This window comes from Delphinus delphis, chromosome 13, assembly GCF_949987515.2.
Source record: "Delphinus delphis chromosome 13, mDelDel1.2, whole genome shotgun sequence".
NCBI classification, from domain to species: domain Eukaryota; kingdom Metazoa; phylum Chordata; class Mammalia; order Artiodactyla; family Delphinidae; genus Delphinus; species Delphinus delphis.
Window position 1 is genome coordinate 16107035 of NC_082695.1, and position 24430 is coordinate 16131464.

Consider the following 24430-nt stretch of genomic DNA (forward strand, 5'->3'; position numbering starts at 1 on the left):
GCTGCTGGAGGCCACATCTCTGTGACTCGCATCCTTCAGGCAGTGTTCACTGTCCCACCCTCGGGCCTCCCCACTTTGCAGCACAGTATCTGAGGGACACATGGAGTCGCCCCACAGCACTGCTTCTATTTTCATCCCTGCAGCTGTACTACTTAACAAGCAAAGTTAACCTCAGAGGCCATGAGAGAAATTCTAGGACCACGTGATACACTGGGCCACCGGCCAAAGCACTTCCTTTTTCAAAGCATCTTCCTCCTTCCGAAGGCTTGAAACAGGAGGTTAGGCTGCTAGAACCCTGCCAGAGTTTGCAAAAGGTTGTTTGCCAGTGTGGCTGGTGTTGTGACAGCAATTCGTTTGGGGGTTTGAATTTAACTTTACCTTTTGTGAGCAACAAGCAGTAGGACCTGTCTCCCCAGACCACTGGGGCAAGAATGTCTGGGAAGCCCTTTCACAACACCCCCATGACTCCCCGGTACCCTGAAGGCCCATTGTCCTGGCTGCAGCAGACAAGGGGATGAGGGTCCCTGCCCATCTGGTCTGACCTGAAATGGGCAGCTCTTTGCTACATCATCCCAGATCATGAGATTAGCAGTCCAGGTCCTAACAGCCGGTGGCTTATCTCTGCCTGCCACCTGGGTTCATGGGACACCCATTCCTTGAAGAGTTCGGACCTCAGGTGAGCAAGCATGTCCACCTTTCTCCGAGGGAAGAATACTGCTCTCTGAATTGTAATGACATATTGCCCACCACCTCCCCTCCCCCCAGAACATTCTAACTATAGAGCAGATGGAGGAGTGGCCCTCACACACCAGAAAGCCGTGGTCCTTTGCTGACCTTTACATGAGCAGCAGTGAGGCAGCCGATTCGGGACCTACCAGGGGTCACCACGTCTGTGCCCCCCATGCATACAAGTGGGCCGACGCACTGGGCAGAATCCCAAGTAAACTCAGGTACTAGGAGGCAACTGATGTACTGAGACAGGGGCTGAAGTGTGAGCCTTTATTCTCCATTCTTTTTGTATGACATTGAACATTCGTGACATCTCTGAGGTGTATTTTCTTGTTCTTTTGTGTTCCCAGAGTTCCTTTGCAAAATAGATGTCAGTGTTCTGTGTTTTGTACATTCAAAGGGAGAATATCAGATGGCAGTGGCTTCATGATTGGGGTTTCATTCCTTTTTCCCAGGAGCACTCCCGCCCTGGGTCTGTAGGCTGCAGCCATCAGCTGGGAGCGGGGGTGCGGAGGCGCGGAGCAGGAGGCCCCATATTGGGAGCAAGCACGGGCACCCCACCCCAGCAGGACTCCTAACATTCGTGCAGAGTCCCACAGCCTTTACGCGCCACAGCCAGAGAGAAGGGGGCCTGGCTGCCCAACCGGGCGCCTGGACTGAAGACCAGCTCTCCACCCTCTGTCCTGAAACCCACTCAGCTCTTGGCTAATCCCCTCCCTCCTTGCCTGAAACAGGCAACTCCAGGCTTCTCACAGAAGTGTCTTCTGTGGGGACCCACCAAGGCTGAGTTCACAGTAAGGGTCCCAGGACAGACCTGCCAGGCAGGGTGCAAGAATCACACATATCAGGACTTTCAAAGCACATCATTTAAAGTTTTAGGCCCGGCAGGCCCTGCAGGGACGACTGGGCTCCTGCAGTCCTGTGGGTCTAAATGCAGCTCTTCAGCTCCGTCTTGGCCACTGCCGCCCTGTGTACCTCATCAGGGCAAAGTGCAGGGCTCAGGCCCAGGCGAAGAACTGAGCCAGTGGGTAGTTGTTGCTCAGCCCTGCTGCTCTGAAGGCCTGGAAGACACAGGGCAGGAAGGGGGAAGCCCTGGGTGAGCCCTCATCCCTGAGCACCCCAGGAACAAGTGCCTGCTCCTAAGATCTCAGAACAGCTCATAACAGCCACGTACCCAGGCATGTCCCCTGACACCTGTGTGATAACGATGTTCTGGAAGACTTCAGGTGGGCCCGCACTTGCCATCCCAGGGATGCCAGACTCCCAGGTCTGCTCTGCTAGGTGACTTCTGCCATCGGGAAATCCCTCTGTTGGGGCCAGGGATTGAGATTTGGGAAGGAGGCAACCCTGCATGGTTAGGAGGCTGGGCCTGCTCAAAGAAGGACCTAGGTTCCCCAAATCTGAGTTCAGCTCCTTGCAAGCTGAGTGACCTTGCACAAGTCACTTCACTTTTCTGCGCTTCTGTTTCCACATATTCAAAATAGAGGAGGGAATAGGACCCCTCATAGCGTTGTTCTGAGGAGGAAAAGGAAAGTCACGTGTGGTGAGTGTGCGCAAAGGACAGCTGAAGGAGAGGGAGTTTTGCATCTGTTGTAAATGATTCAACGGAACCACCAATCCGCTGTCTGTGCTCACCAGAATAGAATGATCAATCACTCAGCAGGCCGTGGGCGGGGCCACCATTTAAATCATGGCAATATCCAAACCTGCAGCCTGCAAGGAAGAGGGAGTGTGGTTAGGAGGGCAGACCCGAGGGCCGAACGCTTGGAAGAATGATCGGTTTCACAGGGAAGAGTAGAAACTACAGCGCAGAACAGAACCTGAGGTCCCGCTGGACCGCAAGCTCCAGGAGGCAGCCCTGCCTCGTGTACAGTGTGTATCCAGCACCAAGGAGGGTGGAGGGGGAGGCGGTGGTGACTAGGAGGATGACTCAGGATGTTGTGTAGTGTGCGTGGGTGTGTAGTCTGGCTTGTGCTTTGTTCGGGGTCATGGCCACTCTGTTTCCAACCGGACATTGGACCAAGGCCAGCCAGGACTCTGGGGAATTGAGCTGCAAGGATCTACCCTGAGTGCGGGCATTTGAGTGAAGTCCCTTATAGCCCTCAATGCTGGCACTAGAGAACCAAGAAACTGGGAGCTTGAGTCTGGGTCACCCCCACCCGTACCGAGGCTCTCGGCTAAAGGGTGGAGGGCCCGTGGAGAGCTGGAGGAGGCAGGGGTCAGCGTGACATCGTGCTTGGAGATAGAGGCCCTCAGAAGAGCCTTTTAAGGAATAAAGTCAAACCTGAAAGTAGAGCTTCTCTTTTGGCTAATTCCCTTGTTTACTCTTAGCTTGCCTGGTGCCTGGAAGTCCAGGCGGTGCTGTAGCTGAGGCCGGGGGCCGTGTGGCCCTGTCAGGCCCGCTGTCTTGGACCCTGAAATTCATCGGGTCAATAAAACAGAAAGTTCAGTCTTTTTTTTTTGCAGTACGCGGGCCTCTCACTGTTGTGGCCTCTCCCATTGTGGAGCACAGGCTCTGGACGTGAAGGCTCAGCGGCCATGGCTCACCAGCCCAGCCGCTCCGCGGCGTGTGGGATCTTCCTGGACTGGGGCACGAACCCGTGTCCCCTGCATCGGCAGGCGGACTCTCAACCACTGTGCCACCAGGGAAGCCCAGTTCCGTCCTTTTTTATTGTACCTTTTCCATTTTTGAAAAGCTGCCCAAGCAGTCCCAAGGAGAGTTTGTCAAAGTCATTTATGTCAAGGAGCCAAGCGCTTTCTCTGTGGTTTGCTGAATGGGGAGGGAAGAGTCCCAGTCTACAGATTCAGTCCCTCACCGTGACGTCAGGACCTGTCCTCTGTGAGGCCCCTCGGCCTGCTACCTCCTTCCCGCCACGTCCAGGAGGTGGGCAGCTTTCAGCACCAGCAGCCGGGCCTGCTCGATCTCCATGCAGGACTGGGAGGTGTCGGCCAAGACCGTGCCCTCCTCTACCAGGGGCTTCCCAAAGGCCACTCGGGACTTCGCCTGCGGACACAGGAGACAGGATGGGAGGCTCGGGGCTGTGCCCTGCAGAGGAGGTGGGTGGAAGCACACAGGAGAGGGCTGGAGGGGAAGAGGGGCAGAAGCGGGACCATGCAGCATTTGTCACTTTGCCAGCTCTCCAGCCACTGGAAACTTCCAGGGAGAAGAGTCAAACGCAGACAAAGTTCGTGGGCACTGCGGAGCTAGTCAACGTGGTGGCTGCACAAATTACTTCCGGGAACCCCTATACTCCAGCCATCCAACCCCTTCTGGGCAGGCTCCGCTGCCAGGCAGGGACAGTGCTTGATCTGAGCCGCCTCTGGCCCGGGGCTACTCTGCAAACTAGGCAGTGACTGTGGGCGCCTCACAGGCCAAGAGGGCGCCCTCGGGAGCAAAGTCTGGCTGCCAGAGGCCCCTTGTTGCCAACCGTTATTGCAACGGGGATTCTACAGTCTTTGAAAGCCACAAGTGATCAGAAAAGGTTATAAGGGATCCTTCTCCCTCCGCTTTTTTAACTAAAAATAGTTATGACACAAATAATATATCTCATGGCAGAAATAGTACACATTTGCAGACAAAAAAAGAAAATACAAACACCCGGTATCCCATCATCTAGTCACTTACACTTAATATTTGGTGGATACCCTTCTATACTGTTTGTACATGCAAATACATACATCTGCACTTTTTACCAAAAATGGAGTCATACTCTATACAATGCTTTGTAGCCTGCTGTTTGTTTTTTTTTTTTTCATTTAAGAGCATCTCTCTATATATTAAGAAATAGATTTCTAGGGAATTCCCTGGCGGTCCAGTGGTTAGGACTCTACGCTTCCACTGCAAGGGGCACAGGTTCCATCCCTGGTCGGGGAACTAAGATCCCTGTATGCCACGTGGCGCAGCCAAAAACAAAAAAGAAGAAGAAGAAAGAAAGAAATAGATTTCTATAGCATTGTTTTGGAATTTCACTGCAATGCGCATATCACAGTTATCTAGACTAGGCTCCGATTGTTGTCCTTATAGGTTGTTTCCAACATATTATAATCACGGCTGTGGTGAGCCTCCTAGTATCAAATCTAATTACTCCTTGTGACCAAGTCCTGTGAGTGGAACAGCCACGTGAATACTGTGGCACCGTGTAAGACTTCTGACACGTATGGTCAAACTTCTCTGCAGGATGGGACTGGAGTACTATATACTATACCTGAGCCCTTAGAGAGGAGCATTTTCTTTTCAAAGAAAAAAAAAAACACGGTCTCAACTCAGAAGGGTGTGAATCTCAGGTTTGCTCAGTAATCCAAACACACTGGACCACTTCTGTTCTTTGTACAGAGTGTCTTGTGAAATATTTGTTTGGTCTCAACGGTTTGCTTCATCTTTGTGAAATCAATACAACTGATTTGAATTGCCATTCCCAGCAAGAGCTTTCTTTTGTGTGGGCTTCCAACCTTTGAGGGGGTCACAGAAGAACAACGTTTTTAGGACATGTAGGGGAGGAGGGTGGTGCAGGACTGGATGCTGGAACCCCAGCCTCTCCCAGGTATCTGATTTTTTTTTTTTTTTTTTGCGGTACGCGGGCCTCTCACTGTTGTGGCCTCTCCCATTGCAGAGCACAGGCTCTGAACGTGCAGGCTCAGCGGCCATGGCTCACGGGCCCAGCTGCTCCGCGGCATGTGGGATCCTCCCGGACCGGGGCATGAACCCGTGTCCCCTGCATCGGCAGGCGGACTGTCAACCACTGTGCCACCAGGGAAGCCCACATGACTCTTTTTGAATTATAGTTTTCTCAGGGTATATGCCCAGTAGTGGGATTGCTGGGTTGTATGGTAGTTCTATTTTTAATTTTTTAAGGAACCTCCATACCGTTCTCCATAGTGGCTGTATCAATTTACATTCCCACCAACAGTGCAAGAGGGTTCCCTTTTCTCCACACCCTCTCCAGCATTTATTGTTTATAGATTTTTTGATGATGGCCATTCTGACTAGTGTGAGGTGATACCTCCTTGTACTTTTGATTTGCATTACTCTAATGATTAATGATGTTGAGCATTCTTTCATGTGTTTGTTGGCAATCTGTATATCTTCTTTGGAGAAATGTCTATTTAGGTCTTCTGCCCATTTTTGGATTGAGTTGTTTGTCTTTTTGATATGGAGCTGCATGAGCTGCTTGTAAATTTTGGAGATGAATCCTTTGTCAGTTGCTTCACTTGCAAATATTTTCTCCCATTCTGAGGGATGTCTTTTTGTCTTGTTTATGTTTTCCTTCGCTGTATCACAGGATATTGAATATAGTTCCCTGTGCTACACAGTAGAACCTTGTTGTTTATCCATCCTATATATAGTAGTTTGCATCTGCTAACCCCAAACTCCCAATCAATCCCTCCCCCATACCCCTCCCCCTTGACAACCACAAGTCCATTCTCTATGTCTGTGAGTCTGTTTTGTTTCATCAATAAGTTCGTTTGTGTCATATTTTAGATTCCACATATAAGTGATGTCATATAATGTTTGTCTTTCTCTTTCTGACTTACTTCACTTAGTATGATAATCTCTAGGTTCATCCATGTTGCTGCAAATGGCATTATTTCATTCTTTTTTATGGCTGAGTAGTATTCCATTGTATATATGTACCACATCTTCTTTATCCATAGAATGGATAATTCTCTTTTTTTTAAGATTTATTTGTTATTTATTTATTTATTTTTGGCTTCATCGGGTCTTAGTTGCAGCACGCAGGATCTTTGTTGAGGTATGTGGGATCTTTCGTTGCGGCACGCGGGCCTCTCTCTAGTTCTGTCATGCGGGTTTTCTCTTCTCTAGTTGTGGCACGCAGGCTCCAGGGTGTGTGGGCTCTGTAGTTGTGGCATGCAGGTTCCAGAGCATGTGGGCTCTGTAATTTGCGGCATGCAGGCTCTCTAGTTGAGGCGCATGAGCTCAGTAGTTGTGGCATGTGGGCTTAGTTGCCCCACAGCATGTGGGATTTTAGTCCCCTGACCAGGGATCGAACCCGCATCCCCTGCCTTGTAAGGTGAATTCTTACCACTGGACCACGAGGGAAGTCCCTAGAATGGATAATTCTTAATGGCAGAATCAATCCAGCTATCCCCAGGCACTGGAGCAGAAGGCAGTGAGAACTCAGCAGCCCACTAGAAAAGGCCTACAGGCAATCAGACCTGTTCATCACCGTTTGGACTTAGCAGCCATTCTGTTTACTTAAATGTTCTTGGTTATCTTTTATTGCAAAACCATAACAAAAATGGGGAAATAGTGGCTTAGCCGAGTTTGTCCTATGCTTTGAGAATAGCGCTGGCTCCATCCCTTACTCCCCCAGCGGCAGTTCCTACCTGGCTGAATGGGAAAGCTGGATGGCAGGTAGTGAGCCAGGCAGCTGTAGGCCACGTCGGCAAGGGGGTCACCTGAGGTAGCGAGTTCCCAGTCAAGGACAGCAAGCACCTCGGCCGTTTCCGGATGGAATAGCACGTTGTCCAGCCTGAAGGAGCTATAGAAGGGATGGAGACAGCGCTAAGAAAAGTGACCGCTAGGGTGTATTCTGTGCTGGGCGTCTTCTGCTGACCCCTGCAGAAGCACTCCCCACCCCTCCCATGTGCCCGGGAGCCTGCATGGGCTGCATCCACCAGCTCCCTTGCCCTCTGGCTCAGTCGGGCTCAGCCAACTGGGACACCAGCAGGTGGTGGGAAGGGGGCCTGCTTATTAGTTCCCCACCTCCCTCTCAGCAGAAGACTGAGGGATATTCCTCTCCCAAAGGCCACAGCTTTGGTCAGATAGCCCTCTCTACATAGCGACCATGTCTGGGTTCTGGTAATTACTCCTTCCCTGAGATGGTTTTAAAACAAGTCTGCAGGTTTTTGACACTCCTGCCACAAAAGGAAGAGGCTAATCCTTCACCCCTGGAAACATCTCACTTCTAACAATTACAATGCAGGTGGAAGCAGTGCTGAGTGACTCCCGAGACGAGGACAGAAAAGGTGATCAGCTCCCGCCTGGCCCTCTCCCCTCTGAACACACAGCTTTGCAGCCCTGAGCCACCAGGTAAGAAGTCCAGCTACCCGGAAGCTGCCATACTGGAGAGACCAGGTGGGAAAACACAGAGACACAGAGAGAGACTCAGGGAGCTCAGCTCCCTTCTGCCCCCATGCAGGTGTGAGCAAGCCTTCAGGTGATTCCAGTCCCCTGCCTGAGACACACCTCAGTGGCACAAACAAGCCATCCTGTCCCCATACTGCAGATTCATGAGTAAGATCATTGCTGTCGCTGTTGACAGGCACGCAGTTTTGGAGTTGTGTGTTGTGCTGTAGTTATAACTGGAGCCCGGGCTTGCACCTTTGGACATGAGGGTGGTACTAACTCCGGCTGTTGCACAGGCCAGGACCCCCATCATAGAGAATTAACTGGCCCAAATGTCAGTAGTGCCAAAGCTGAGAAACTCTGCCTTAAAGGCCACGCACAGGGAGAGCCCATGCAGTGGATAATTCTCAACTGTAAACTGGGCCAAGACCAGATGCTTAAGTCCCCCTTCAAACGCCCTTCCCATTACTTTCCATATCTAGAGCCACACAATTGAATACTATGCATCCACTTTTAAAAATTAACTCTATGCGCACAAAGAAAAATGTCCAAGATACCTTGTTAGATTAAAAAAAAAAAGTAAGACAGCAACAGGAAGTAGAGCATAATCCCATACAAATTACAAGAGTATTGTGGATGCTTGGGAAAAAAATGAGGAAAGTATATACAGAACTTAACAGTGGTTATCTGGGGAGAATGCATGCTGTGAGAGGGGAAAGCAATGGTAGTTAAACTTTCTCTATTGTTGAAAAACTAAAATTCAACCTAGTAAATTTGAAGATCTAATTGGCTGGTTTCAACAATTCAGGAATCAGGCAGCATTTTATCTAGCAACTTAGAAGGGCACTCCTAGGGGTTGTACAAAATGTAACGTTTTTATAGGAAGAAGGGTGGGGCAAGGGAGCTCTTAGCAGAAGAAAATAAGGATTATTTTCAGGCCAGGATATCTTTTTGGAGGGAGGTAACAGGCAGGGATATTATCATGCAGATCTCCTCCCCATCCACGGGTGCAGGAGTGAGGGTGGGGGGAATGGAGAGGACCCACATGACAGATTACCACATTGGTGCTGACCAGAAAATTCCAAGCTGGTTAATTAAGATTGCATTTCTGGTGAAGGTCAAAACTGCAATTAGATTAGGTATGAAATCTAGGTTTGGTACCATGGGCACAAGCACAAGTGATGCCATTTGGGGCCAGTGGTTTTTCTCTTTAACAATATATATTATACATGTCACTATATGGAGAAATCTTTTATTTTCTTGACGTCAAAAATTGTCTCCCACCCTAACCCCACCTCCTGGCACTGCCTTCCACAGAACAAGACCTAATTTTGTTTGGTAAAAACTTTTAGATATATCTTGTAGAGTGGGTCCAGCTGTATGCTGGTAAATGCTTAAGAACTAGCTTCTGGGCGGGGGGGTGGTGCTTTACAGTGTTCACCAATTTCTGTGCTGTAAATGCTACAACCACAGTCCGTTTCAAGCTGCCACCGTGATTTCATTGAATGTGCAACTGAGGAGAAAAACACGCAGTTAGGTCTCTCAAGCCTGAGAAAGCTAGCTCCAGTGCCCATTCCCAGCCATTCTTGACAAATAATTGGATATTGAGCTGCTTTCTTTTTCAAAAGGGTCAGAGTACAATCAGCCATCTACTGAGCTTTTTCTCTTTTTGAGTGGGATAGGCAAGTTGAGAGCCAGAACTGAGTTCTTCCAGACCATTGAGGGGAATTTATGTTTTGATGGGGAACAAAGACAGAGACAGGGAAGGAGAAGGGGATGGGGGACAGGAGCCTGATTTTTTTTTTTTTTTGGCTGCACCAGATCTTAGTTGCGGCACATGGCATCTTCAGTTGCGGCATGTGGGCTTCTTAGTTGTGGCATGTGGACTTAGTTGCATCACGCGTGCAGGATCTAGTTCCCTGACCAGGGATCGAACCCGGGCCCCCTGCATTGGCAGCGCGTGTCGTGGTCCAAATGCGGGTTGGAAAAGAATTTCCAGACACAAGGCAGAATGTAAAGAAGATAGAATTTATTAGAGGGAAGGGTTGCTGCCAGAACAGTGGGCTGACTTCCTATTCCAAACATGTGCTATTAGTCAGTTTTTATAGCCAGAGAACAAAGGAATGGTCCGAGGTGAAAATTTCATTTACTGATTGGTCGAGGCACATATACCTTCCTTCTATAGAGTGAGATTGGGGCAGGGCAGATGCCTTTCCTTATTTGGGACAGGTCCCATTGCCCAGGTGGGCTCAGGAATTTCGTAACCATGGAAACATGGTAGGGAGGGTGATTAAGAGTCCAGTAGGGGGTGTGACGCTGAAACCTTTTCAGGCAGGGTCGTCCTTTGTCCTTGAAGCACCACAGCTCGGAGTCTTGCTCACTGGAACACCAGGGAAGTCCCAGGAGGCTGATATTTAGAGAGGAAATTCCAGTGGAACATAGATATTTAAAGGGAATTGCTGTGATGTTTGCCACGTGGTATGCAATGTCACTCTTCTTCCACACCTTCTCCAAAAACTCTTCAGTAAAACTTTATCGCTCCATCATGTATAGCAGACTGGAACTGGTCTCCTAGCATTGCATTTAAACACTGAATGCGGCCTCAGAGTGGACCAAGGGTGAGAGCTCTGGTTACCGTTGGGGGCCTTGCCACACCTGGCCACATCCGATTATTTTTAATAATGAGCATGCATTATTCGAGTGGTCAGCCAAAAAAAATCTAAGTTACCTGCGCCTAAGTATGTGGAGTTGACAGTTATTTTCTTACCTGACTCAGTAGAACATGGCACAGAGACCTTTGCACTTGCAAAAGGGAATCGAGTCCTGGAATGGAATATAAACCAGTGGGGTCTGTTTAGAAGAGTGTTTTGTTATAGAAAATAATCTCCCTAAAACTTCTTGTGTCCTTCCATTGTGTTTTTATTACAAACCTTTGGCAGAACCTCAAACATGCTAATAAGCCTCCCAAACAGCTTTATAAAGAGTAGACCCCTGTTCAAACTTGCCCTGTGGTGCAAGTTCCTGAGATCGTGCTGATCCTGTGGACTAGTAACCTGGATGGAAGGCATTCAAGTCTCTGGCATGTTCCTCCAATGAGGTGCAAATATGGATTCCTATTATTGCCAAGGTTCAGGGCCTGGACTAAGAAACTGACAGAGAGACAGAGACAGAGAGACAGAGGAAGAGAGGAGGGTGGGGGGGAAACACATCTTCATACCTAGCTATAGGTATACATTTCCTGGCTTTGGGTACTTGCTTTCTTTATGTCAGTGGTACCTCTCAAGTTCACCCTCTTTGTTGCTCCCGATGATGGATACTCCTGGGACTGGCACCCACCAAACCAGTCTGGGAGAGAGAGTGCCCGAGTTTGCAGCAAAGGCACAGGGACTTTTGCTGTCTGCCTCTATCAGTGTATTTTCTAGCTTCCAACCAGCCACCCAGTCTTGACCACTTCCCTTCTTTTTGCCTTCTAAAGTTTCTGCCTTTCTAGTCTCTGCATACCAGCCTAGATTGACACATAGTCTTGCCTGGGTCCCCAGCTGCAGCTTCAGGGTTCCATCTAATGCTTGCCGCCTGGTTCCCACCCCCTTGCTAAGTTCCCTGGCTGTGGACAACTTCCAAGACTCCAGATCCCCAGCACGGCACTGATGGCTAATGTCACGCTATTTTGTATCCTTCGTCTCTCAGAGGTTCTGTTGGCCTAATTTGTGCATCCAGAATGGGCAGCTGGAGTCAGTACAGTACAGAATAATGAGTAAAAAAGCACGAGGTTGGACAGCATATACACATAGAATGCAATGTGAATTGTGCCCCCGAAGGAAAATTCCAGCGCTGCAGTCCACGTGAATGATTTCCCTTCCATTTCCCCAGGGTTGTGCAACGGGGGCTCTTACAAGCTGTATGACTCTGAACAAGTCAGTTCATCTCTCAGCGCCTCAGTTTCATCATCTATAAAAAGGAACTAATATACAATACCTATGTCACAGGACTGTTTTAGGGAGAAATGCTATGTAAAGGTAGCATAGTGCCTGGTACATTAAAAATGTTCTATATGAGTTAGTAGTTGTTATTTTCCAAGTATAAATACAATGGCCAACTTTCTTTAATCTAAGTTTAAGTTGCATCAGAGATGCTGTCTTTCTACATATTGGTGGGACCAGCAAGCAATACTCCTGGGTTGCTAGAAGTTTGGCTGAGCTGGGCTACAAGATCAAGATGGTCTCACTCAATATTTGGTAGTGGGGACTGACTGTCATCTGAGGAGCCTCAGTTCTCCTCCACATGACCTCTCATCCTCCAGTTGGCTAGCCCTACACCAGGACTCATGTAAGAGATACCAGAAAAAAAGAAAAAAAAAAAAAGAGTGATACCAGAAGATCTATTTTTTCCTCCCCTAAATGGTGTGGCATGAAGATATGAGATGTACTAAAAGTAGCAGAATCCAGAGCAGCCATAGGACCACTGGGTAGACTCTGGAGATGATGCCAATACTATAGGAGTTAGAACGGAGAGGCAGAACGAAAGACATGCTTGGTGACATTCTGTAAGCCACTGGATCAAGCCTTACCTGAAGGGAGCCCTATGTATAGACGTTGAGTTATGTGAGCAAATAGATAATAAATTGCCTGTAATTTTAAGCCATCTGGAGTTAGGCTGCAATCAAAAGCACCCTTACTGACAACTATCTCTTAATAAGAATAACCTGCTACTTCTTTAGGGGGTAAGAGATGGAGGAACATCAGGCCATGTGTCATTGAAGAGGACCCAACTCCCAAAGCAAGCTCTGCAGGCTCTCTTGGCACTTTAAGGGGTATTCACAGATCCTCCTTGAGCCCGTTCAGTTATAGAAACCCTATGTCTGCATCCTCCAATGGAATCTTTTAGAGTGTCCTACCTAAGCAAGAAAATCAATTTATGATTGACTGGAAATTTTCACTGTGATTTTAGTTAGTCTTTGAAAATCGTTCCTATAGTCCTAAGTGTGAAGAAGTAGGCAAGAACAAAGAAAGCTAGCGTCTTGGGGCTAATGCCGGGCTCTTAACAACCCACATAAAGCTCAGAAAATCATTTATTTTACATCTCTGGCCATTGATAAACACAACTCTCCTCTGTGTGATGTTGATCCAAAGACCCAACCTGCAGGATTCAGAAATGATTTGGGACTTTCAAAAGTGATCAGAGGAGCAGCTGAGCTTATGAGAGTTGATCAGGTAATTCACTTTATTCTCTTACTGCTGCTAACTTATGAAAAGGAAGTGTGAGCTCCATTCTACAGATAAGGCCAACTGAGGCATGTGGTGGTGATTGACTGAGCTGTGACTTAACAAGACAAGCACTAGCAAGGGTGTTCACATTTAATGCTGTGAAGAGCTCTTAAATAACCTTTGTATATAAATTGCATTGTTATCCACCTGCCTAGGTGCCTAAAAATAGAACTGGAGTTCTCCTGAGGGGCCAGGAGGAGCAAAAAAAGAAGGAAGGAAGGAGGGAGGGAGGGAAGAAAGGAAGGAAGGAAGGAAGGAAGGAAGGAAGAAGGAAGGAAGAAGGAAGGAAGAAGGAAGGAAGGAAGAAAAGGCCAGGGACATTTTAGAATTATAAATCTAGGTCCCTGCAGGGACCTCATTAGTGACTAACTTTTAAGGAGTTATTAGAATTGTCCAAAAATGAATACTGACCCTTCCACAGTTCCATGGATAGACTCAAATACCATGAGCAACTATGCATATTAGCAGATGCCCACATGCCCAGAGTCTAAAGAAAATAAATCAAGAAGTTATCCTAAGAAACACATTCTTCCCCTTTATGAGCATTTTGTTCAGTTTAGTTCAACAAGCATTTACTGAATGCCTGCTCCATGCCCAGCACTGAACATTTCATTTCCATTCATACGATGGTCAGCTGTCACCTCATTTTCCTCATCAATAGAATACTGTGTTAGTTTCCTAAGGCTGCCATAACAGAGTACCACAAACTGAAGAGTTAAAACAATGGAATTTAATTGTCACAGTTTTGGAGGCTAGAAGTCCCAAATAAGAGCCATGTTCTCTCTGAAGACTTCAGAGAAGAATCTTTCCTGCCTCTTCCAGCCTTTGGTGGTGCCAGGTGTTCCTTGTCCTGTGGCCACATCACCCCAATCTCAGCCTCTGTCTTCACGTGGCCTTCTTCTGCATGTGGGCCTCCCTGCCTCCTCTCCTCATATTATAAAGATGCCAGTCCTTGGAGTTAGGGCCCAGACTAAATCCAGAATGATTTCATCTTGAGATCCTTAACTAGTTACATCTGCAAAGACTCTACTTCCAAATAAGGTCACATTCTTAGGTTCCATGTAGGCATGAAAAAAAATTCTTTTGGTTGGGGAGGACATCATTTTATCCACTATAATGCTGTCTCACAAAAGCATGAGTGAGAAATGCCAATTTCACCAAAGCTTTTGAAAGGGACCAGGAGAAGATTTAGATTCAAGGTACCCCACAGCAGATACCTTGAAATCCCCTGTCACAGGTTGGGTTGCTGGAAAGCAGACTCTGAGATGAAGATTAGCATGAAAGGTGTTTATTAAAGAGTGCTCTTGGGACCCCAACCTTTGGGAAGGGACGGAAGGAAAGCAGGACTGGGAAAAGTTGAGCTGTGATGCAGTCACCCCAAAGGCTGGCCCTGTGAAGAACGCTGGAGCTGGGTTGGCCTTTCAGAGCTTTTTGGTTCCCCATCAATTATTGGTTATAGGAATGGGTTGAGACCTTGGATGAAGTGGCTCTCTTTAGGAGAGGTAGTCCTCATAGGGAGCTGAGAGCTGAGGACTGCCAGCCAGCAATACACCAAGCAGCTGGGAGAGTAAGTCCTTCATCCTTGAAGGGGAATCTGGACAGCGCATCACAGTACCTACAGCACTTCCGTACTCACTTCTCTCTTTCTGCAGCTGCCATCAGGGAGGCTTCCCTTCTTCTCCTGTCTCCTCACAGGGCTGAGGACCCCTCACATTCCTCACCCCCACTGAAGCTTCCTTCTCCAAACTTGCAAATGCAAACCCATCCACAAACAAAGGGTCTGAGAATTACCCCGAACTAAGAGTTACCTCCATATTAGAAGATATTGAAGGGGGAAATAAATAGCAACCAAGGAGGTGTTTGTCAATGTTGCTTATTGCATAATGGAATACATACTGGATTTTGAGTAAGAAGACACAGATTCAACTGCTAGCTCCACCACTAGCTGTGTACACTTGAGCAAATCACTAGTTAATGAGACAAGAGGGCAAGGATTGTGTCTGCTCTGTTTGTCACTGATTATGCAGAACTTAGGTTAGCGCCTGGCACGTAGCTGGCTTAGTAAATACATGAAGGAATGAACAAGCTTTGCCTGAGCTTTGATTTCCTTAGGATAATATATTTTTTTAAATTCTATTGAAATATAGTTGATTTACAGTGTTGTATTATCTGCTGTACATCAAAGTGATTCAGTTATATATATATATATTCTTTTTCATATTCTTTTCCATTATGATTTATCACAGGATATAGAGTATAGTTCCCTGTGCTATACAGTAGGACCTTGTTGTTGATCCATCCTATATATAATAGTTTACACCTGCTAATCCCAAACTCCCAATCTTTCCCTCCCCCCTCACCTCCCCCTTGACAACCACAAGTCCATTCTCTATATCTGTGACTCTGTTTCTGTTTCATAGATAAGTTCATTTGTATCATATTTTAGATTCCACATATAAGTAATATCATATGGTATTTGTCTTTCTCTTACTGACTTCCCTTAGTATGATAATCTCTAGGTCCATCCATGTTGCTGCAAATAGCATTATTTCATTCTTTTTTATGGCTGAGTAATATTTCCTTGGGATAATATTGAATTGGTAAAGAGAGGCGAGGTAATAATTCCCAAAGTATGGTCCCTGCAGCAGCAGCAGCAGCCCTGAGGAACTCGTTAGAAATGCAAATTATCAGGCTCCACCCCAGATGTGCTGAATCAGAAAATCTAAGGGAGGGGCCAGCATTTTGTGTTTTAACAAGGTCTTTTGTTGATTCTGATGCAGGCTCAAATTCGAGAACCAGTAGCCTAGGTTATACCAAGGCAACAAACTCAAAATCTCAATGGCTTAATACAGCAAAGGTTTATTTCCTGCTCACACTAAATGCCCATCTTCTGTTGACAAGAGGCTCTGTTCATCATAGTCACCCTGGGATTCAGGCTGATGGAGCCGCCATCATCTTGAGAGCCATTGGTGGTCATGACCAAGGGAAAAGCTGTGGTGAATCACGAACTGGCTCTTCAAAGCCCCACCAAGCTATGCTGTCATTCCTGCTCACAATTCGTTGTCAAAAGCAAGTCACACAGGCACATCCAACTGGAAAAGAGTAGGGATTGTTGAGAAGATCAAGTTAAATAGCAAGTAGGGAAGCCTTTGGAGAACGGTTAAAAGCTATCGCAATTTAAGAGATTGTTTCTATTATTTCTACTCTTGGTATAAAAGGGCTGGCTCCCTGGCTGTTTTGCTCATTACCACCATTATTAAGCGATGGCTGACAATGGTGGCAAGATGGTGTGGAGTTCTGAAGCAGGAAGTCATTTATCAGATTTTTTTAAGATGCTGGCTTTGAGGAGACAAAATGATAGAAATGTATAAAAAACACAATCCGGGCTTCTTTGGTGGCGCAGTGGTTGAGAGTCCGCCTGCCGATGCAGGGGACACGGGTTCGTGCCCCGGTCCGGGAAGATCCCACATGCCGTGAAGCATCTGGGCCCGTGAGCCATGGCCGCTGAGCCTGCGCGTCCAGAGCCTGTGCTCCGCAACGGGAGAGGCCACAACAGTGAGAGCCCCGCGTACTGCAAAAAAAAAACAAAAAAAAAACCCACAATCCACACAATACTTGGCACATTGAAGGTATTTGATATGTTTTTGTTAAGCAAGTGACTTTTCCAACTATTTATACAAATTATTGTGATGATCTCACAGTGGCAAAGATGGAATTGGTTTGGAACAAGCTTTTTGTTTCTGGTCACATTAGATGTAGAGTTCATATGCCTGGTTCACTGGACAGTGTACAGAAGTAGAACTCCATCCAGAGTTCAAATCCCAGCTCAGCTGCTTATTACCGGTGTAACCTGAAGTTATTTAAGTCTCTATGGCTCTGTTTTCTTCTCGGGAAAAATAAGGATTATAATAATCCCTGCTTCACAGGGTTGTTGTAATGATTAAATGAAACAATACTTGTAAAATGCTTAGAACAGTACCTGCACATAGTAGGTACATAATACATACGTGTAAGCTATTGTATATCGTTGGTTTTTAACTTGGAGTAAAATACAACCTCTATCAATAAACTACAAGACCCTGCTTGAACTCTGTCCACCTTCTCCCCCTCATCTGCCCCATTGCTCCTCACTGGCTTACCTCTCGAAAACCACACTGGCCTTTTTCTTCCTCAAATAAGCCAAGTTTGTTCCTGCCCCAGGGCCTTTCTACTTGCCATTCCCTCTGGCTGGGCTCTATCAGCAGCTCTGCAGATGGCTAGCTCCATCTTGTAGTTTATTTCTTGGTTCAAATGTGCCCTCCTATGGGGTGATCACACAACCCCAAATTAGCCACCCCTACTGATTTAGTTTTTCTCCCTCACCACCCTCGCATTATTACTCTTTGTAACCATCTTGTTCATCTGTTTACCAGCTATATGATGTCCTCTTCTTAAGAGCAGGGACCTTGAATGTCTCCTTCACCTCTGGAACCCAGACTTCTAAAACTAGGGCATTAAGTCAGCACCCTATAAATGTTTGTTGAAAGAAGGACTCGGGCAGGGCTCTGCTTCCCTTCAGAGGTATTGGCACTGTACTCCATGAGAAGAAAATATCTTCTCTATAAACTTGAGATAACAATGAATTTCTACAGCAGAAATTTTTTCCACATTAAATAAATGGATCCAAACATGAAGTGCTTCTGGGAGCCATGTGTGGAGGAAGTGCCATTTTTTGTTGTTTTTTTTTTTGCTGTACGCGGGCCTCTCACTGTTGTGGCCTCTCCCGTTGCAGAGCACAGGCTCCGGACGCAGAGGCTCTGCAGGCCATGGCTCACGGGCCCAGCTGCTCCGAGGCATGTGGGATCTTCCTGGACCGGGGCACGAACCCCTGCATCGGCAGGCGGACTCTCAACCACTGCACCACCAGGGAAGCCTGGAAGTGACATTTTTAATGAAGGGCTTACAGGGTCACCGTGCCAGCTGATCCACTGTGCAGCCTCACCACAGATGCCTGGCAAAATATTGTACTCACGGCCAAATTATTTTTGCATGTTAGTACACTAGAGCTATGTGTGATGTCCTAGCAATTGTGTGTACATATACTTTTGGGAGAAAAATAACATTTATTGTAGGTTTTAAAATTTTTCTAATTTCAGAATAATCACAAGCTCAGTGCAGAAATTTTAGAAAACAAAGAAAAGCGGAAGGCACAAAGAAAACACCAGTCTTCCAAACAGTGAAACAGTTCCATGTGTGTTTTTCAGTGTTTTTTTAAAACGAGTCTGTTTTAAAATGTTTTAAAAACGAGTCTGTATCTGCTTTGGAGTTGTGTTTTTCCCTAGTGTTTTTCAGGCGGTAGTGTTAGCAGGATTTGGTGATTGATTGGATGTGGAGAATGAAGGAGAGGGAAGAGTCATAGATGATCCTGAGGTTTCTCCATTCATGACTTGTTGGATAGTGGTGCAAATAAGGACATAGGAGCAAAAGCAGATTTGGAGAGAAAAGCAATGTGTTCAGTTTTGGACCAGATGCATTATGTGGATACTGTTGAGTGACTAGATGGTCAGCTGTGCCATCAAGAAAGATGATGGGGCTGGTGATGGAGACCTGAGTGTCGTTGGAACAAAGGCAATAGTCGGAGAAATGGAAATGGATGAGTTCACTCAGGGCCAACTTCTCCATCGGCCCCAGCAGGGCCGATGAGTAGTCACAACAGAGACTGTACAACTTGCAAATCCTCAAATATTTCATCCACCACAGGACAAGTTTGCTGGCCTCTGCTCCAGACCCTTGTGACTCAAAGTAGCAGTCTGTGTACCTACAGCATCAGCATTTTGAGTGCCCTCAAAAATGTGGGCAGAAAGTGAGTGAAGGGGTATGAACTTGTTAGAAATCAGGGAGAACCTTCAGTTACGTTACTACTGTAAAACCCCGGGAGTGGACCAGAGGGAGCCTCTGAGGGGAAGCTTGCTTTTTGCTGCCATCTGCTGGCTGTTATTGGAGCAGTTCCCACAAGAAAAAAAAAAATTCTACCCAACAGTTATGCAGCACCTACTGTATTCAAGGCTCTATGCCAGGCAATCTATAAATAATTCCCTACATTTTTATGCTCCTTTACCAATGATGGAGCATTTTCACATACAGTATTGCAACTTGTCCTCATAGCAATCCTGTGAAGGAGGCCCTGAGCACGTAAAATTATTCCCATTTTGCAGGTGAAGAAACTGAGACCCAGCCTGCACAGGCCCTTGCCGCAGGGAAAGAGCAGAGTTCAGATGAGGCTGGAACCCACGTTATCTGATTCCTAGTTCGCTGGCTACAACCAAATTGATATTACTTCTTTAGTTTTATTCTGGGTAGAAGGCAAATAAATAAATAAATAAATAAACCCTGAAAAGTGACAAAGAAAAGGAAAATGGACCAAGAAGAGGGAGAAGAAAGAAATGGCATCTCTAAAGTTTTTTCCAGCTCAAAATTTATTAATTTCAAGTAATACCCCCAAAGTTTAAGATTTCAGGTCAGTGAGAGACAAATAAGAATCAACTAAGATACCAATACTGTATTGTACAATTGAAAGTTGCTAAGATTTCTCATCACAAGAAAAAAAAACTTATGTGAGGTGATGGAGGTTAACTAAACTTATTCTGGTAATCATTTCACAATGTATACATATATCAGATCATTCTGTTGTACACCTAAAAGTAATATAATTTTACTTGTCAATTATAGCTCAATTAAAAGTAAATTTTTAAAATAGAGTAAAAAGGGGACTTCCCTGGTGGCGCAGTGGTTAAGAATCTGCCTGCCAATGCAGGGGACACAGGTTTGATCCCTGCTCCAGGAAGATCCCACATGCCGTGGAGCAACTAAGCTCATGTGCCACAACTACTGAGCCCAAGCGCCCTAGAGCCCGTGCTCTACACTAAGAGAAGCCACCGCAATGAGAAGCACGCACACCACAACAAAGAGCAGCCCCCACTCACCGCAGCTAGAGAAAGCCCACGTGCAGCAACAGAGACCCAACACAGCCAAAAATAAATAAAATAAATTAATTTTAAACAAAAAGTAAAAAGGAATCAACTAAGTTCTTCACTTGAAGCTTAGCATTAGAAGGAACCCTGAAAGTCACATAAATTACTCTTCCTTGGAAAGCAAGTGTACTCTATGTAGTGTCCTCCAGTCTTACTGTGCACACAAACTCCCTGGGGATGCAGCTTCTGATGCACTTGGTCTGGGGTGGGGCCTGAGACTCTGCATTTCTAACCAGCCCCCCAGGTGATGCTGATGCTGTAGGTACACAGACTGCTACTTTGAGTCACAAGGGTCTGGAGCAGAGGCCAGCAAACTTGTCCTGTGGTGGATGAAATATTTGAGGATTTGCAAGTTGTACAGTCTCTGTTGTGACTACTCAATTCCGCCATTGTGAATTCTCAGTTCTGCCATTATAGCACAACAGGAACCTTAGATAATACATTAAAAAATGGGTGTGGCTGGGTTCTGAAAAACTTTACTTATAAAAACAAAAGGCTTGCTGGATTTGGCCTTCAGACTATCGTTTGCCCACCCCTGCTCTAGATATTTCTATTCCTGGATGAGCTTTAAGTATGTAGAGAATGTGTTGGCTGGGTTGTATGTGGGGTACTGTCCAGTTGAGATTTCAGGTTCTTTAAAAAATTTTTTTAAATATTTATTTATTTATTTGGCTGTGCCGGGTCTTAGCTGCAGCACGCAGGATCTTTGTTGCAGCGTGCAGCATGCAGGATCTCCGGTTGCGGCAGGTGGGCTCTAGTTCCCTGACCAGGGATGGAACCCATGCCCCCTGCATTGGGAGTGCAGAGTTTTAACCACTCAGGGAAGTCCTGAGATTTCAGGTTCTTAAACCCAAAGGCTATCACCATCACTCTATACTCAGTTGTTCCCATTCATTTAAGCCTTCAAACTGGGTATTGGTCTAACATCAGGTTTTGATAAAGTGGTAGAGAATTGAAAATAACATTACTAACACTTACATACTACTTGGTATGTTCCAGGCACTGCTCTAAGTTCTTTGTGTATATTACCTATTTAACCCTCACAACAACCCTATGAGGAGGCACTATTATCATCTCTACTTTACAGATGAAGAAACTTAGTTAAGTAATTTGCCCAAAGTTGCACCAATAGTAATTAGCAGAGTCAGGCTTTGAATTAAGGTGGGCTAATGCCAGAGTCTACTCTTTACTGCCTCATTTTACTACTTCTGAAAAGAAGCAGCAAGTGGTACCATTAGTTGGGGTCAATGGGTAGAGGGAGGCAGTGAGTGACATGGAGACAGATACAAAACCAGGAAGCTGAAAGCTAAATTATTTCCTGTTGTATAGTTTGCTGAGACCAGACCCTGTTAGTGGGGGTTTTCTTACATTCTATTTTGTCCTGCATTAAATTTCCTTAATGATAGTATATGACTATTATTTTCCAAGGATCAGAATAGAAATAAACCAAGCATGGGTAATTCTCACATTCAGTTGTATACTGAGCTATCCCTCTTTTTGCTAAAGTGTTTTAAATACTATCCTTAAAACAGAGTCCAGCAGAGCTTGGGAGAGTGAGTTTTCCAAGCAGTTTAACTGGACACTTTGAAAACTTTTACCTGCCATGTTCAATGCTCTCCTCCCAATTTGGGAAAATAGGACTTCAAGTGTACCTCCCTATGCCAAGACCAGCCATAGAGTGTGCTGCCAAAGTTTTTCTGTCGAGGCAAGTCTTCTTGTTGAGACTTCTCTATATACAAAAATAAAGACCATGTCTGTTTGCATAGATCAGAAATTCTCAACTTCAGCACTATTGAGATTTTGGACCAGATAATTCTTCGTCGTGGGGAGCTGCTATCTGTGCATTGCAGGATGTCTAGCAGCATCCTGTCCTCCTACCCACTAGAAGCCAGTAGCATCACCCCAGTTGTGACAATCAAAAATGTCTCCAGACATTGCCATTATACCCTGGGAAGTCACAATCACCCTCAATGGAGAACCACCAGCATAGATCAGTGACAGTTTACAATTCAAGAATGCCTACCACCATCTGTTTGTGGGAGTATACGTTGGCACAAACCTTTTGAAGAGTGATTCTGAAAGTAGGCTTTGGAAAGCAATCATTAAAAATTCAAAATATTTGCATTTGGAAGGAAAGGGAAAGGATTTACTATTTATAGCTCTAGGAATATAAAAGATTCATTAGGAATAAAGGTTTGACAATCTATAAGACTTTATTTTCACTGAATGATAGGCACAGATCTGATGGTTGCCAGCTCCCAAAAATCCCTGAAGCAACTGTATACATGAGAAGCCCTGAGTAATTGATCTGAGGTGTGGGCATCTGGCTTAACGGGCTTAGTTTACAGGTTATTTCCTGGAATACAGTGATTGGTCCACGGGTGGGCCAATCAGAGTACCTCTCCAGGGTTCTTCTAACTAATCTGAGGGGGCAGGGAGGGGAAAAGGGTATCTCTCCTCTATGATCACAAAGAGGTAAAGATGGGAGCCCAGCATTCAGTAGCCATGCCCGCACCTACTGAAGAAGCTGTTCTGAGAAAACGAAGCCAATACATAGAGAACAGCATGGGTGAGAGACACAGAGAATCCTTGCGATGTTCCAATCTCGGGTTCCAGCCATCGCTGTGGCCAACTCCAACCAGGACGTTCCCATGTTTTCATTATGTGAGCCAATTTATTCAAGCTAATTCATGTTGGATTTTTTCTCTTGCAACCACTGGGTTTTGACTAAGGCATCTTAGCAAAGTTGTAAAGAGAATTCACATAATGACCAGGAGCACTGGTAAAATTTTCGCTCATAGATGTACTGTGCAAACCAGATGGGTGCAAATTCAGCTATTTTGTAAATTCTGGTGTGGCTCTAGAAAATGCTTAGCAAATATGGCTGCTTCTTCCCATCTGCAGATACCACCACAATGGCTTCCATTGGTTCAAAGGATTTATACTTCCCAAAGCATTTTTTTAATATAAATTTATTTAACTTTATTTTTGGCTGTGTTGGGTCTTCATTGCTGTGCATGGACTTTAGCTGCGGCGAGCAGGGGCTACTCTTCACTGCAGTGCGCAGGCTTCTCATTGCGGTGGCTTCTCTTGTTGCAGAGCACAGGCTCTAGGTGCGCAGGCTTCAGTAGTTGTGGTACACGGGCTCAGTAATTGTGGCTCGCGGGCTGTAGAGCGCAGGCTCAGTAGTTGTGGCACACGGGCTCAGTAGTTGTGGCTCGCGGGCTGTAGAGCGCAGGCTCAGTAGTTGTGGTGCACGGGCTTAGTTGCTCCGCGGCATGTGGGATCTTCCCAAACCAGGGCTCGAACCTGTGTCCCCTGCATTGGCAGGCAGGTTCTTAACCACTGTGCCACCAGGGAAGTCCCTTTCCCAAAGCTTTTACATTCATTATCTCATTTGCCTTCCACCATAACTCAGCCAGACAGGGAAGGGGATTTTAGCATCCCCATATCCAGGTGAGAAGATGGAGCCACCATGTGGCTAAATGACTTCTTTATGTAATGCAGGGATTTAGAATGAGATCAGCAGTTCTCAAATTCAATCAGTCATGAACTGTGTCATGACTGATTTGATGCTAATGGTTAAAGTACCAGGACTTGAGAATGATTCATCTTTTTAAAAATAATACATTATCCCTGTAACAACGTTAATTCTTGCCAGCATTCAATATGCTTTCCTGGTAGGAGGAAAGGAGTGGAGTTACAGCTGGCATATTGGGAAGTCCCATGGGATTGTTATAAATGTGAATATCCAACCATGTGCATTCCAATAGTTAAAAAAAAAAAGAAAGGTTGAGTCAATGGATAAGCCAAAGGCAGAGTCAATGGATAAGCCAGCCATAGAGTTGCTTCCAGCTCTAAAATTGGATGATTCACCCCAAATAAACTACGAGTTGATGGCATTCAAGATCAAAAGAAACCACTTTTCCCTGTCCATGAATCTTATTAAGGGTCACTCACTTTAAAGAGTTGTAGGTTGATCATAAAATGTATCATCCAAACCAGGATAGTTTTAAGATAAAAAGGGGCATCAATGGAATGGAACATCAGGGCAACATATTAAACAGGAATTATGTTGAACAAACCAGGACTGGAATCACCCTAAGTATATGTAATGCAAGAAAAGTACATTTATATAACTGGAAACTGCCAGAACGGCCCCAAGGGACATCACTCTAAAGGTGAGTTGGATGTGTCTTGGTTTCAGTTCCCCCAAAAGCAGACTCTAAGATAAAAATTTCAGTGAGAGTAGTTTATTAGGGAGGTAAAGGAGAGTGTGGAAGTGAGGCAGGGAAAGAAAGGTAGCCAATAAGAGTGTGTCCTCAAGCCAGCAACTGCTG

The 24430-nt window shown here is 45.9% G+C and overlaps 1 long non-coding RNA gene across 3 annotated transcripts in view; it reads left to right on the top strand.

Annotated features, from left to right (window-relative positions):
- Positions 1 to 2488: 2488 nt before the first annotated feature.
- Positions 2489 to 24430, top strand: part of LOC132436484 (uncharacterized) — a 35915-nt gene continuing 13973 nt past the window's right edge. Inside the window, exons 1-2 of one of the 3 annotated variants that reach the window (XR_009521797.1) lie at positions 2489 to 3786; positions 7674 to 7780. This is a non-coding gene — a long non-coding RNA (uncharacterized lncRNA). Of the gene's footprint in view, positions 3787 to 5012; positions 5271 to 7673; positions 7781 to 24430 lie in introns of those variants that run through there. The other 2 variants (XR_009521798.1, XR_009521796.1) reach the window with 2 other exon arrangements.